Source organism: Dermacentor silvarum, chromosome 10 (assembly GCF_013339745.2).
Source record: "Dermacentor silvarum isolate Dsil-2018 chromosome 10, BIME_Dsil_1.4, whole genome shotgun sequence".
NCBI lineage: Eukaryota > Metazoa > Arthropoda > Arachnida > Ixodida > Ixodidae > Dermacentor > Dermacentor silvarum.
The window spans coordinates 84098941-84114610 of NC_051163.1; positions in this window are offsets into that span (position 1 = coordinate 84098941).

Here is a 15670-nt window from a genome sequence, read left to right on the forward strand (position 1 = left end):
ATGAGACTCGAGGTGCACGGCAACTGGTTTTCCAGCATAAACGACATTCCGGTGTTCCTCCCGCCGTCGAGCCTAAAATATCTACCACGCCTATTTCTTGGCCTGTACATTGATTAACGACTTGACCTGGATAAAAGTAAATAATTAGGCCACAAAGTTTCTCAACAATATTTCACAATAATTTAGGTTTTCCTTTTCCCGCCTCTCTTGCTCCGCTCCTTAAAACGGCATTGTTCTTTGACGGTAGTGGATGTCCTATACAGAACAGGAGCTTATGAATTCCCGGCATAACACACTGTGATTAACTCGTCTTGTGAATTGCAATTCAGGTCACTCGGAGGCGAGCACCTTGGTTGGAAGGGAGGCCTGAATGCCACCTACAAGACGGGTCCACTGTTTCCTGAAGGAAGGTGGGTGTTTCCTGTCAGCCGAAGCACGTACTGCCGTAACGACAAATCGAACGTTGTCAATTAGTCTCTCTAGTGCCACGTGCAAGGCCGGTGGTCGTTGCTTTGGTGACAAATCTCTGATTTTTGTCATTGGCGCTCTGTTGCAACTGGTTTAATTACAATGGATAAGTAAACTTAAAAGAAAGCTGAAGGCAACTAAACGACCATGTAATTTTTTTTTCGCTAAAGTTTCGCTAAAATGCCTTCAGACACTTCTATTTTAAGAGGGCACACGGGAGTGAATACGACGCCTTTCGTTGAATGTATGCCTTTCAATAATGTTTTTTTTTTGTTTTATTGTTGTAGTTATTGTTTTGTTTTGTTTTTCTTTTTTGCTGTAAAATGGCTCTAGAATCTTCTTTATGAAAGAGCAAGTTGAATATGCGGCTTAGGAGTGCTTATTGACTCCCCGTAAACCTACAGGAAGCATGTTACAAACATTCTCATTGCGCCCTACGTAAAAATTTAGTTTCGTATCAATTATCCCAAGTAAGATTCAGTATCAGAAACTATGCGCGAGGAAGAATATCACCCGAGGCCGCTAACATACTCCACGGGAAAGCACAGTTCATATCATCAGAGGAATGCGAAGACAGATACATCATTTGGTTCCCAGCCCACACCTCCTGTGACTCCCTCGCTCCCAACCTCAACGAGGAAGCCCACCGCGTCGCGCGAGGTCTCATTTACCGCGCTCGCGAAGAAGCTTCCCCCGAAGGAACGGGAGGGGAGACCTGGAAGGAGAAGGAAAGAATGTTCAGATTCTGCGACGTCACCCGCTTCTACTAAAAGTCGAGATGCATATTCCCACCTCCTAGCTCCAAATTAGACAGATCTCAGGCGGTTGACTGGAGGCGACTTCAAACTAGAACCTTCCCCAACCCGGTGCACCTACATCGCATCTACCCCGAATCACCCAGATGACTTGTGCAAATTTTGTAGGACAGAACACGCCACCCTAGAACACATTCTATGGGATTGCGCACATGTTCAGGATCAATATGCAGTCTCCCCAGAAAAGCTTGGGACGCTGTACAAAGCCGCGCTGATCAGCTCAGATCTGCAAGATCAACTATGGGCCATCCAGCGAGCTCGAGAGGCGGCTGGGAGACAGGGTCTCTCTACCGCCCCTGGCGCGGCCTACGCCCAGGCCTCAATCCGCTGGGCTAAATAAAGTTGTTTCACTCACTCACTATATTAACTGTATTCTTATCCTGCATTTTTTTTCTGTAAGCTAGAAGTTTAAGGTTTTTTTTCTCCTCTTCGGGAGGTGTATAAATGTGGCCAATGCGAACAAAATTTAATCTGTTACATTTTGTTCGTATTCTGTTCGATCAATTTCTCGGGCGTCGTGTTTACTACGACTATAAGCGTGTGTTGCGTACGGTTTACAAAATGAGACAAACATTCTGTGAATACCTTTACTTGTGTGAAATTATTCGGGAGCTCGAGAGATTTTTTTTCGGGCTTTTCATTTATTTCTACTTCGTTGAAGCATGTTATAAATGAATAAATACTTTAGATTTTCTATTGGAAATGCTTAATTGTAATTGTTGGTTTGAATTGGGATAATGTAACAGTTTTAACAGCAAAGATGTTTAAGCCAGCCGTAATTTCTGGTTCGTATCATGAAACAAAAGAAAATAAACTTTCTTGCTGAAGAGGGATTCAAACCCGCGTACTCACGGTCCCAAGGCGAGAATCGTAACCACTATAGCTATACAGCCACGCTTGCAGAACATGCATGTGTGCGAACCATATGATTTCGTTCAAACATCGTCGTTTTTGTCCGAAATTGGTGCGTTCGCAAGCTCGTGCTCTGCGACGTGAAGAAGAGGCTTTGCGCGCTATGAGAGAGAGAGACGCATTCACGGAGTGGGTCTGCTGGAACGCGTTGTCGGCATTAGAGCACTGCACGGGCCGATTTTTGCGGCCCGGGCCCGACCCGGGCCCGTTTTACATTGGGCGGCCCGCCCGAGCCCGATCAAAACTTTTATGGCGAGACCCGGAAATAATCTACGTTAGCCGCCCGGCCCGGCCCGCCACCCCTTTACCTTAAGCCCGAGCCCGGCCCGAGCCCGGCCCGAACCCGGCCCGAGACCGAAAAATACATGTTTTTCAGAGTTGAGAAACCCGAGAATAACTCGCCCGAGCCCGGCCCGGGCCCGCGTCAAAAAACCCGAGCCCGGCCCGGGCTCGGGTCAAAAAGCACACGCCGTGCCCGAGCCCGGCCCGAGCCCGTGAAAAAACTGCTCTACCCGGCACGGCCCGGCCCACGGGCCGGGCCGGGCCGGGCCCGGGTTTTCGAGTAAGCCCGAGCCCGTGCAGTGCTCTTCTAGTCGGCATTGCAATGCGGTGGAACGCGGTGTCGGTGTTGCAAGCTGCGCTATGCAACGCCATGTGACGGCCGTAAGTCCGAGACGCGCGAAAAGAAATTATCATCATCGTTAGTAATAACATGAAAACTGCGCGCGCACTTCCGGGAAATGCTGGGCTACGATCGCCCAGCTGCGGTGTTTCAAGCGTTGCGCGGCCAATGCTAGATTAAGCGTTTTTTTTTTAATGGAGATCCCATGTGTCCTCTTTCTTTCTGTTCTACAATTGCGCGTGCACAATAACCAAGTCCTCGGTTATTCATGGACAGTTTCCGAAATAAAAAGCATCAATTAATAATGCCGCATAAACTTTTAAATCTTTTTAACAATACAGGAGATAGTAAAGGGCATAATGATTGCCTTCCCCATTTCTCCTCAACGCATCATTTCGTCTTAGCTAGGGCCGAGATGACAGCAGCGATCTGCCTATTGCACCCTTTGCAAATGGAACCCGGCGGCTGCTATGTAAATACGAGTACATGGGAAATGAGTAGTTTTTATCGGCAACGACTGCACCGCATCTGATGATTTGGTAATTTAAAAGAAAATTTTGATAGTTAGTGACTGTACGAAGAAAATATGTTTTTTTAGTAGTAAAGGTTTTTTTTTTTCAAATAAGCTTGAGTATTGCGAAATTAAAAAAAAAAAACTGGACTGCCATGTTTACAGCTATGTAACTATGTAATGAAAAACGTTATCATAATTCTATCAATTGCGCCTAATGAAGCTTCTCAAGCTGACCAAATTGACGTTTTACGAGCCACTCTGAAATATACTGCCAGTTTTTGCGTGCGAATTAGAAACATTTTAAGACATCATCCATGGTGGCTTAGCGGTTATAGTCTTGCTCTGCTAAGCACTTAGTCGCGGTAGCAAATCCCGGCCGTGGCGACCGCCTTTCGATGGGAGCTAAATGCAAGAACTCCCGCCTCCCATGCTTTGTGGGGCGCATTAATGATATCCTGGTGGTCAAAATTAATCAGGAGTACCCCACTACGGCGTACCTCATAATCTAATCATCATTTTAGCATGTAAAATATCCCGTATTTTCATTGGTAAAATAAAGGATTCAAATAAAAGCATCCGGGAGAATTCAGTGGAATTGAATGCTGTTAGAATTTTACGTTAACTATAAGTTTATGTATCAAATTTGTCTGTTTTAAGGGCTCTAACGAAGAATAAAGAACTGCGACATCTGTTCTTAGTGCAGGGTCACAGATTCGTAAACTACGTGCTTGAATATTTGCGGGATCGTATCCCAGCCATGGCGGCTGCATTTCGATGGGGGCGAAACGCTAAAATACCCGTGTACTTAGATTTAGGTGCACGTTAAAGAACCCCAGGTGGTCGAAATTTTACGGAGTCCCCCACAACGGTGTGCCTCATAATCATATCGTATTTTTGGTGCGTAAAACCCTATAAAGTAAGAATGTTCCCAAACTTGCTTGCTTGTAAACACTTCCAAGTCTTGGATCTAAAATTCTTTTCAGGGTCACTACCACTTAACGTTTCTCTATGACGCAACAAATGTCATTAAAATCGGTCGCGCACTTAAATCATAAAAAAGTTTCTGAGGTGTACAGGTATTTGAATTGAAATATTGAAGTGTGCCTTAAGCTAATGCTTACTTTTGAGCGATGCACATTGTAGCGCTTGAAGGTTGGTTTTTGAAAACTATGCTCAAGAGTGACGAAGGAGCGGTGTGAGGATCGCTGGGACGCGTTAACAACCACTCTGCTGTTTATTAGGATATCGGACGGATATGTATGATTTCGCAAGCTTTTGCGTGTTGAAAACTCACGGTCACTAACAACCGCCAGATGGCTGGCGTCTGTTGGAAGTCGCACGTGTCTATGACGTCATAGGCAGGGTATAAATTTGAGGTGTCTCAAAAGCCGCAGAAGAGGGTGATCGATATTTAAAGGGCCCCTAAACCACCTCAGATATTTTTTTGAACATTTCAAGTAAACACGCCCATCGAGTTCAGAACGCCGTCACGAGCAACGATGCCAAACGCTGCAGCGCTACGCGCCGCGGGAGCGCCACAAAATAAAAAATAAAAAAACAATGCCGTCCTCCTCCCCTCGCCTTTCCGGTAACCCCAGTGGTCATCACAATGTCAGCAGGGGAAATCTGGTGATGTCAACTGCGGAAACGATGTCCATTGGTCGAACAAGAAACTACGACTTCCGGTTAGTCTGCTAGCTGGTATGCGCGCTGTCTGCTCTTCCTCGTCGTGTTGCTCGTTTGTGCGTCCTTGCGAATTGGTAATTACAGCCCGCAACGCAAGTGCCAAATCGCTCGCGTTCCAACACAGTTGTGCTTAGCGGTCTCATTAGCTGCACGAACAGAGTGCAACAGTGTTGGCCTTTCCAGACGTGCATGCAACACAGGGTCTACGTACAGCGGTAAGCTTCGCATAACACTGGCTGGCACCGCAGCAACCGCGGGTAGCCGAGAAGCGCTGAGTCCACGTTACCGGCACGGTAACTCGTCGCACGCCGTTTGCCATTCGCGGGCCGCCGTTCGACAGCGGTTCTTGCTCGCAAACGGCGATATTTCCTTGCCGTACGTAGAGAAGATGAGACCGGGACTCATTTGTGCGGCAGCTTCGCCGCCGCTGATCGCTAGACGGCGCCGATATCGTCGCTAGGCCCTTTCTGGTTCAGTTCAAAGCTAAAACGGACGGCGCTTTGAAATGAAATGCCGACGCTCACAAGCCGCAATATTTTTTATCGTTGTTATCGCTCTTCGCAATAATTGTACACAAAGAAGACAAATACGCTGATATTAGCGGCGCCGTCGGCTGCGATGCGAGCACAGCCGACCCCGTCGACTCCCGGCTGTAGCTGATGTTTTCGTTGCCGGTGGCGGAGGCGCGCAGGTTCGCGGTCGTCGACTGGAGGCCGTTTCGCCGTCCGTATATGTGCCGCTAGCATGGCTAGCGTGGACGTGCCTTAACCGGAAGTAGGCAGTGTTTTGAGAATCGCGTTGGCGATGACGTATGTCACGTGACCTTTTGAGAAGCACTCGGTGAGGAGGGAAGAGCAGCCGACGAGGAGAGTAGCGAAGGAAGAAGCGAAACGAACGAGGGCCGTTTTCGATTATCAAACGCGTGTAACTCCGCGAGTACGGCACCATTTCGAAAAATTCTCGCAGCTGCGTGTTCGTTGTAGACTCGTGCACAACTGCAACACCGCAACTAAATTTCGACCTCTGGATGGCTTAGGGGCCCTTTAAGCCAGATTGCGGGTCCCGGTTGTACGCAGAAAAATAATATTTAGCTGACTTGTTGACGACAACATTGTCTACAGAACAGTAATGTTTTATTGTGTTGTTCAACACAAGAAACGCGTGACGCCCATGCGCGCGATGCACCGGCGTCAAGCGCTTGCATTGTAAACACGGAGGCAGCTGAGGCAAGCAATAGATGCGTGACCACGTGATTCAACATGGCAGCGCCCACGGGAGCACCGGGAATAGGGTCAATAAGAAATGAAGCGCGTGTGCTTGAATTAGGCAGAGCACGCATTAGGCAATGTTGTCTAGAAGGAGACTTCGCCGGTAGCCACACGAAGCAAGAATTAGTCGCAGACTAGGTAAAATTAACGGTACTGGCGTAAATAGCGTCAATATGGTCAAAAATTAAACACATTGCACTATATCCCTGTAAAGCCTGCACCGCCGTAGGCAGAGTGATGTTGAGGCAAAGCCGCTGCACGAAACGCATTTGGAAATGACGCGAGTTCGCTTGAACTAAGCAAGGCTCCCGTTAGGCCATGGTGTCTGGAAGGTGGCTTCGCCATTGCCCACACGTAGCGAGAATTAGTCCCAGCGAAAGAAACATTATCGGTACGGGCGTAAATAGCGTCAGTAAGGTCAAAAAATGTCGCAGCTTCGGCCGAAAAGCGGAGCATCAATTGCGATAGCAAATTAGTAGAGAGATATTCGGAGTAGGTATAGTAGTTTTATCGGCTGCATAAACTTGGGCACATTCGCTTACTAGCTGAATTAACAAGTGTGGTGTCAGCGCGCACAAGCAAACATGAATAGATCACACTGAATAACCGCAGGCAACGACTGTCAAAACGCTGGCAGCAAGCGCTGCCGCCGCAGCGGGCGAAGATCAGTGCGGTCTATCGCTTCAACGGAAACTGAGCGGCGAATGCACGGCGCATACAAAGGTCACAGCCGTGTGGAGAGAGAGATAGAGAGACTGTGCGGGCGACTGCCACAGCGGGGCAAAGTACAAGCGGAGTTGTTGGAAGAGTAGAAGTTGCCGCTCCCCCCCCCCCCCTCCCTCCCGCGCTGCCTTCTGGCTCTCTTGCTATCGCGTGGGAGATTGAGTGGCCAGTTCCCCTTGCGCGCGTTTACAAGATAAGCATTTGGTGCCGCTGCACAGCGTCACACCGCCTCCCTCCCTCCCATACCCCCACGGCCTTTCGCGCGATGGTCGCGTTTGCTTTCCGCCATGCATTCGCTCTCCGTGATAGCGTGTGTCTCCCGCGCGCTTTCACTCGCGCATACCGCACGCGGCGACGATTTTATCGCCCTTGGACATTATACGGAACCTCATGGCGACGGCGACGCCGACGGCAGAAATCCGGTTGAAGTGTCCATATAAATGCTATCGCAAAAAAAATTAAACACATTGTATTATATCCTTGTAAAGCGTGCACCGCCGTAGGCAGAGTGATGCTGAGGCAAAGCCGCTGTACGAAACGCATTTAGAAATGAAGCGAGTTCGCTTGAGCTAAGCAAGGCTCCCGTTACGCCATAGTGTCTGGAAGGTGGCTTCGCCGTTGCCCACACGTAGCGAGAATTAGTCCCAGCGAAGGAAACATTATCGATACGGTGGTAAATAGCGTCAATATGGTCAAAAATTAAACACCTTGCACTATATGCCTGTAAAGCGTGCACCGCTGTAGAAAGAGTGACGTTGAGGCAAAGCCGCCGTACGAGACACTTTAGACAATGAAGCGAGTTCTCTTGAGCTAAGCAAGGCTCGCTTGAGGCAATGGGGTCTGGAAGGTGGCTTCGCCGGCGCCCACACGCAGCAACACTTAGTCCCCAAAATTAATGGTACTGGCGTAATTAGCGTCTAATCTCTCTAATGCCAAATGACCCTGAGGGTTAAATTAATAAATAAATTTAAAAATTGGCCGCATATATGCTTGCTTCGCTGCAAATTACGTGAAATGACGATTGTCTTCTGCCACCCCTGATACGTAACACCCCCTCTTCTCCGACCCCTCACGCTCTTCCCATCTCCTGTCACTCCTCCCATAATGGATGCAATGGAGGTTTTGCTGAATTCAATTCAAATTATCCGCGTGCACCCTGCTCTCGCGTCATCTGTTGGAACCCTTTATTACTGTTGGCTTAAAGCCGGCTATAGAGCCACGGCTTCAGTCGGCTTGTTTTTTACGCGTAGTGTCTCTTCGACACCATTTCTAGCCCGTTGAGTTTTCATTTACTAATGTTAAAACCAGTGCACTGTGTATTCTTTAGTAAATGAACACTGCGGATCACGGTTATGTACATAAATTTTGCCTCAAATAGGCCTGAGGTTTCCTTTGAGCTGCACGATGTTGACGTGTATGACCCCGGGCCGCCAATGCTAGTAGCTCGCTTGGTTTTGGCTGGGCAGTTGAATTGGTTTTGGCCGTGCGGTTGAAACCGTTTTGGCCGTGCGGTTGAATCGGTTTTGACTGGGCGGTTGAATCGGTTTTGGGCGGGCAGTTGAATCGGTTTTGGTCGGGCGGTTGAATCGAGTGACCGACAGACAAAGTTGTTCGTATTTAGGTAGCCCAAGAAAGACTATCGTCTTTAAAATTAAGCTAGTTCCACGCTTGTGAAATCTGATAAAACAGCGGAGCTCTGCATGCGTGGGTGTATAACGTAGTGGTTATAACACTCGCCTTCGGACCATGAGTACCCGGGTTCAAATCCAGCCTTTCCCTCTCTCTTTATTTTTGTCTCTCTCTTTCTCTATATCTGTGTTTCTCTTCCTGTCTCTCTCTCTCTCACGCTCTCATTTTCTCTTTCTCTCGCCCATAGCAAGTTCTGTTACAATCGTTGGTACAACGCAATGATATGTTTCCCATAAATGATTGTTGTACAAGCGTGGGTGTATAACCTAGTGGCTACGACGCTCGCCTTCAGGCCGTGGGTACCCGGGTTTGAATCCCGCCTCACCAAGATGGCTTATTTTATTTATTTATTACTCTCATTCTCTGTCTGTCTCTCTTTCTCTCTCTGCACCTCCTCTCCTCGTGCTTGGTTTCGGCCTGGCGGTTTAATCGAGTGACAAAGTTTTTCGCGTTTAGGTAGCCCAAAAAAGACTGTCATCGTTAAAATAAATAAATACGATGGATAAGTAACCACGTTACACTATATCCCTGTAAATGGTGCACTGCCGTAGATATAAAGATCTTGAGGCAAAGCCGCTGTACCGCAGAATTTCGAAATAGAGCGAGTTCACTTGAACTAGGCAGGGCTCGCGTGAAGCAATGGTGTCTGGAAGGTGGCTTCGCCGGTGCCCGCAGGAAGCGAAGATTAGTCGCGGAGTATTTAAAATTACCGAAATGGCCATAATTAAGACAATATAGTGGAAAATCACATTGCCCCATAGACTGCACTACCCGCGGGATCAGCCCAACTGGCCTTTTTGTCAAAAAAAGTAAGAGATGGTCAACCAAATTTCAACGCTAAAGAAGACAAGGACGACGTAATTGCTCGTTCACAGTTTGCAATTTACGATAGAGTTTAGCAATTGTGTAATTGCTAATAAGGATATTGTTATTGCTAATAAAAATAAGGATAATTGGCAGTAGGAATAGTTCCTGCAATTTTAAAAATTAGATTTGGAATCTTAAAGTGCGAAAACAATTGTGTCCATTCCTGCGGTTCCTGCCAATGATCACGTCTGTCCTTTGGCACTGCCCTTGTGCTCGTGACGTCATGGGTGCGCTGCTCAGGCCCGATACAATTTTCAGGTCTGCGTTCAACGATGTACCACAGAGGAAGGGGAGAGGGTTTCGACACACTTGATGTGGTGAAGCCAGGAGCTTTTATTTTTTTAGTAACACTGACCAGAAGATGGTTTAGTTACAGAAGCCAAAAAAAGCGCAAGTCACGATCATTGATACTGGTGGTATATTTCCGTCGCTAGTGCTTTCTGAACATGGTGGAAGTATCATGCAGTTAATACACTTCAAAAATCTTCAAGTGCGGAGGTTGGCAATGCTTTTACAGAATGTGTATTTCTTGCCGCTCTCAGCCTTTTACGATCAGTAACTGAGTTGGGGGAATCAAAAAGTTAGAAAACGTCAATGACTTCAACGTGAAGTACAATCAACTTCAATTTCTGAGTCATCCAATAATCAATTTCAGCTGGTGTCTTCGTTATTTCCCTTCGGTTTTCTTCTGCAGGAAAGTTGAAATGTCTGTGAGCAGCAACAGGGTGACGCGACTTGTGAAAAGCGTGCTTGGAATCGTCAAAGGAAGCGGAGAACCAGGTGAGTCAATTCCTTGGTTACACATTTCTGAAGATTGTAATCCACGGTACAATGCGCACATGACCCGCAGTCAGCGCCATGTCACATTTTTCTCGTTGGCAATTGCCAGTCGACGGCATTTCAGAAAAGTCATGCAGATGGGCACTGCTGTAGTGTTCCTTTTTTTAATAAGCTATAAATATGGTGTGTATGGTGTATTATCGTGTGTGTGTGCGTGTGGTGTGGGGTAGGGCTTGCTAGTTACATAAATACACTAACCCACAAGCGGTATCGCTTAGGTCGCAGGAATATATGCCTTTATCTGCACATATTGTGTGAAAAACAGATACTAGTAGGAGCTGGCACGACTCCTCAAGTAAGTCATGGTGTGTTTCAGAGTCTGTGTTATTATATATACGTAGACCATGTATAGGGCTAATTAAAGCTAATTAGATTTTCAAAATGTTCCTTTGAAAGTTTTTTTAGAGAGCAAAATCTTGGCGTGTAGATAGCCCTCTCGGCCGAAGCCCGAAAATCAGCTATATGCATTTTATATGCAACAATTACTTTTGAAGCGATTGTTTATGCGAGTTATAGAAAATTACTGTTCCCTGTTTCATATAGGACTATTGCAACTAATGATCCGCTTGTGAACCCCTCGTGCCGCGCAAGACAGTAAACTCTCAGTTGTATGAACGTCAGTTTAACGAGTATTTCAGAATAACGAGCTTTTAGACGATGCCCGGCGTTTTTCTATACAAAAATTTTTCAGTTAAACGAATTTGCTAATAGAAAATATTTCTGTTGAACGAACTTGATCATTGGACCGGGGATAAATTTTGAAATCAGCTCAACGAAGTTTTGCGCTCTGAAATATCAGACCTGAAAATTCCGAAGAAAAAGATTCAAATCCTGTTACTCTATCCAAGGCTGTAGAATGCCTAGGAAAGCTGTGAGACTTCGTGTCTCAGCACAAGCTGTGTCAGCGGAAGTGCACAAAAACATAGACTCTTTGGACAGCTTTGTTACTTCTTCCGCTTTATGAGCACCAGTGAAAATGAAAATTAGATTTTTTTTCAAAATGGTTCAGGCAGCAACGTAACTGTTATGCTCTATAAACCATAATTTCATAAATTGCATTTCACACTTTTGACTAGATGTCTGCTGTGCCCAATGCGGTTCAATATTTAGTGAATATTCAGCTTAGCGAATTTTCAGTTTAGAGAACTATTTCCTTGGGTTCCTTGAAGTTAACTAACTGAGAGTTCAAGTTTACTGACTGAGGTCAAAAGCTGCAGGGGTTGTTCAGAACCTCTTTAAAGTACAAAAGCGGCACTTATAGGCAATGAAACATAACTTAGTGAGACATTCTGGATTCCGTTGTCGTGCTTAAATGAGCAGGAGTATGACGAACGTTCAGGGGAAAAAAGAAGAGGAGCACGATGTTGTGGACAATGTGATGAGGCCAGATTGGAGTTCCCTTGCAGGGTGATATTCCTGCGTGCTAAGCGGCATTAAAGTATGATGGTAGTTCGTTGAGTTTCAATAAAAAAAAGCTGAGTCTTAAATAAAAAGAGTCACCTTGCACTAGGAACGCTTTGCAGCAGAAAGCCTTAGCTACAGAGCCTACGCGCAGGCTTACGGACTTGCAAAGCGTATACTCTACACCAAATGAACCTAATACTCAACCTAGAAAATTTCAGGACCTCTTGCTGCGCCATTAAGACGTATACGCGAAGAAGTACTTTGAGGACTGCGACGCAGCACTCACGTATCGGCACTGACTGCACGCCAAGAAATTCAAAGAAAGGCGACTTATGACCAATTTATCAGCAAATAATCAGCTGTCTTTTTTTTTCCTTCAAGTGAGTATAAGTAGTGTTTTTTATGTAAGGCTACCCTAGTCTGGCATTGCGTTTTAGTGCCTGTTTAGGCACTTCTACCGGTCACTCTGAAGTGCACTGCAATCTAATAGCTCCTAAAGTACCTGTCCCAAGCGTTCTAGCAGTTTCTCAAGAACTTTCCTCGCGCAGATCGCTTCGTCATCACGGGTGCACACCATGATTCCTGGGGTTACGGAGCCATCGAACCGTCATCGGCTACGGCCGCGCTGCTGGAGCTGGGTCGCGCCCTAGGCACCCTGATAAAACGTGGCTGGGCTCCTCGCCGGACCATCGTATTGGCCTCGTGGGCAGCGGGGCAGATGGCATTCGCCGGATCCAGCGAGTGGGTCGAGGTGGGTGCAATGAGGAGGGAGCGGGAGGCTTAGTTTGCGCTAGAGTGGCTGCAAAGAAAAGGCGCATCCACCGAGCTGTGCCACTTCTCAAGTTCTCTCCATAAAGTTTCCAGTATTTCAAGAGTCCGGAGCAGGACAAGTGCCTCGTATCCTTCAAGAGATGTTCAATTACGCCGGTCTTTGGATCAATGTAGCCCGCCATGCAACTGCATAATTACAAGCGTCATCACTCCAAGTAACCCTCTGTCACCTTTGACTGCCGTTCCTTCCCTCAACACACGTATTCTCGTTCTCATGAGGATTAAATTCTGGGATTTTAGATACCAGAGCCACGATCTGATTATGAGGCACGTCGTAGCAGAGAATTCTGGTTTAATTTTATTTTCCTGGGATTTTCTTACCGTACGCGGGCGCTATTTGCATTTCTCCCCCATCAAAATGTGGTCACTGTAGCCGGAATTTTGATCCTGTGCCCTCAGGCGTAGCAGCGAAATGCCATGACCACTACGCCACTCCGGCGGGTATCTCGCAGTCTTATAGATCTTTAATGATCTCCACCAATTCTACGGATTCGCATTAACGTCAGCGGGAATGCTATCTACATCTCGAACCTATACTGTTTTCATTCTCTGTTTTACTGTGGACATAGATGCAGAGTGTTGTATTTCTGTGGCTCAATAGTTGGGAAAACCAAAAGTGAGGTCACACAGCGGCACAATCGCGGCGCAACCGTTCTTGGGTTTCCGATGGTAACGCATATAGAGGTGAACGGTATGTATGTGCAACGTTAGAAGGCGAAGAAACTGAGGGAGGCATTGCAATCTCTAATTTGCCCACTGGATTATGTTTGCAAGCTTAGTGTTCGTCGTGGTTGAACTATTGGCGTTTCTTTCATTTTACCTTCACCAATTGTAAAATGGTTTGCTTAGAAAGAAGGCAAGGAAAGAGACAAACAACCGGACAATAGCGACATGCGTACCTTGCAAACGACAGGCACCGGCCTCGCTATAAATCCTGGCGATGCATGTAGCCCACTGACACTTCGTTAAACTACGTACTTGCACCTGTTTTCGTATTATGGTCTTTAGCCTTTAAGATACCTCTGCATCGACGGAACGGAAAGTCTTTTGTTTCGACCAGAGCACATGGCTCTGTTAACACCTCATAGTAGCCCATGCCAGTCATGTGCTTGCAGAATATTGCTTTTGTAAAATTGCGAATTGGGCGAGATTATTTATTTATTTATTTATTTATTTATTTATTTATTTATTTATTTATTTATTTAATTATTTATTTATTTCATAATGTGTTATCACACTAGGAAGTTCCGACTGATATATTATTAGCAACGAGAGCAGAAAACAAATACTCTTCGATGCACAAACGTCCACAAATACAACGCAAATTACAACAACGATTATTTCTTTGCTATACCTTGTTAGCTAGGGCATTCTAGAGTACATGGTCTTCTAGGATAGTTCCAAATTATGTGTGGGAGGGTGTGGCGGGATGGGGGTGATTGCACTCGTTTGACGTGCGTGGCAGCTAAGAAATAGAAAACGACATAGTCCGACAATGTGGACCAATTTTATAACTGTGATTTCGTCAATTTGAAATGCATGCACTGCGGGGGAAGGATGAGCTGCTTACATGAATGAAGGAAATGTTATTACTTATGAAAAAAAAGTAACGATAGTCCTATCTGTTTCTTTTTCTCTCCATCGTGTAGTTCGCGCTGTTTTGTGCTGTGTACTACTGTACTGATTCTTCAGTCCAATTTCAGTGGCTTTAGGGGCCACTCTGTCTACGTCATTGCTGCGCCATCGTAGGATATTGCTGTCTTGGCACCATAGCCAATCGTTTCCGGTAGGAACCCCAAATTTATTTATCCAAACTGTAAATACTTCCTATAGGTATCAGCACCCTCAATACTAACTCTGTAAATTACTTGCTTCCGAAGCTCTAATAATTTACCCTACATAATAAATTTAGAACTTTCTTTCAATATCCCTTTTAGAGAAGAAGGTGTACGCGCCTGTAGTGCCACCGTAGAGACAATGCAAACCGTTCTGCCTCTTGCCAGCACAGCAAACTATCGATAGGACACTTCACGAATGCTATCAGTGGACACGTTTTTCCTGTCGATATTTCTATGTCCAACCAATGTAAACACTAGTATCATGACTTGTTTTTCTCACTGTCTTCTTCAGGAAAACATTGTCCTGCTCGATTCCGGCGCCATCGGCTACGTGAGTGTGGACAGCTGTGTGTCCGGTACGTTTGGAAATCACGAAAATGTTGTTGCTTTTTCACTGACTCTCTCTATTTTTGAAAAACAAAATGAAAAGAGTTGGAATTTGAAGGAACTCAACTTGCCGTTGCGCTAATATGTCACAGCAATGTTGATCTCAAACACGCTGCGGACGAGCTAAATAAAGTTCGCTTCTATATTTGTTCATGTTTCTGCCGAAGCTGCTACCTCTCAATGCGAAGTTAGCATACTGAAGGTCACATGTCATTACCAATATATCGGAATAAAAACAATTGAGACGTGACTAAGTACATGGGGTTGTCCTCGAGTCTGATTGTCTTCACGTGTCTAAAGCTATACCACAAATGCTAAAACTTGAAAAGTTAGCAAACGTTTGTTATTATGTACTTGGCGACTCTACTTGTAAGCGAAACCTTTTCCCGCCAAAGTACATAATCCACCAGTACGAGCAGCATTCGGGTAGATAGCATCGCTTATTTTTCTAATTGCTGTTAAATTGACTTTAAAGGCCTTGTACGTAATGACGTGTAACCAAGTGCAAAATGCATTCGTATGTCTGAATTCCTCAAGCTAATTCTTCAGTCTACGAGTGTACTACGTTCTCTTCAATCCGCGCAGCAGTAATCTTCATTGTGCTTGTATATCCATGCGTATCTCGGCTATTCTCTCTTTTTTTTTCTCACAGTGTTTGTGCTTTTCTCGCAGGACCGCGATTCGCAGTTCACGCATCACCCACATTGCGGGACGTGGTCTACAAGGCAGCCGAGCAGGTAATTACTTTCAGTGATAGCTCGCCAGGGTGCATAGTGGTTTATGCGCACTGGTCTGGACAGTGCATA